A 932-nucleotide genomic window follows, 5' to 3' on the forward strand; every position below is an offset into this window, starting at 1 on the left:
CAGGATCAGCTGGAGATGGAGAGCCGAAGAAAAAGAAAAGACCTCACTGAAAAAATAAAAACTCTACCTCATCAGACATTCAACATAACACTCACCCAGTTGAAAAGTCTTTCAAATGTGACACATGTGGAAAGACTTTTAAGTTTAAGTGTGAATTGAATATACACCTAAGAATCCACACAGGTGAGAAACCTTTTACTTGCAAAACATGTGGGAAAGCTTTCAAGTGTCTTGGTGAATTGAATCGACACCTGAGAGTCCACACAGGTAAGAAACAGTATTTTTGCAAAACATGTGGGAAGACATCTTATCAAACCAGTCACTTAACTTATCACATGATAACTCACACAGGTGAGAAACCTTTTACTTGCAAAACATGTGGGAAGACTTTCACACTAAACAGTAACTTAAAGGTTCACTTAAGAATCCACACAGATGAGAAACCTTATTCTTGCAAATCATGTGGGAAGACTTTCAAGCAACCCAGTAACTTAACAGTTCACATGAGAACTCACACAGGTGAGAAACCATTTACCTGCAAAAGTCGTCATGCATTAAAGTCGTCATGCATCAAATTATCACATGAGAACTCACACAGGTGAGAAACCATAATGTTGCCTGCGGAAAGTTTTTCTGATCAGTCTGCTTTGACGAGACATTTGATGACACGTACAGGCGAGTAGCCTTGTATTTGCAAAATATGTTGGAGGTGGTTCAGTTCTAGTGTTTAGTGCATAATTGCAGAACTTTAACTTTAAATGAGCTACTTGAAGAATCCTCAGAGGATCAATATACACAGGAGAAATGATGAGCTGATGCTGAATGTGAACAATTTCCCCTTGAGAAGATGTCAAAATATGTTTATGTGTCTATCTTCATGCTGATTTGTCAAAATTTGTTAACATGATGATTAAAAAGTCGAGTTAATCGCT

General features: G+C 37.7%; 1 long non-coding RNA gene across 1 annotated transcript; it reads left to right on the forward strand.

The window, feature by feature from the left end:
• Nucleotides 1-932, forward strand: LOC115592723 (uncharacterized). Its single transcript, XR_003986203.1, has 2 exons — nucleotides 1-351; nucleotides 436-932. It is a non-coding gene; the product is annotated as an uncharacterized LOC115592723 (long non-coding RNA).

Source organism: Sparus aurata, chromosome 12 (assembly GCF_900880675.1).
Source record: "Sparus aurata chromosome 12, fSpaAur1.1, whole genome shotgun sequence".
In the NCBI taxonomy this organism is placed as follows: domain Eukaryota; kingdom Metazoa; phylum Chordata; class Actinopteri; order Spariformes; family Sparidae; genus Sparus; species Sparus aurata.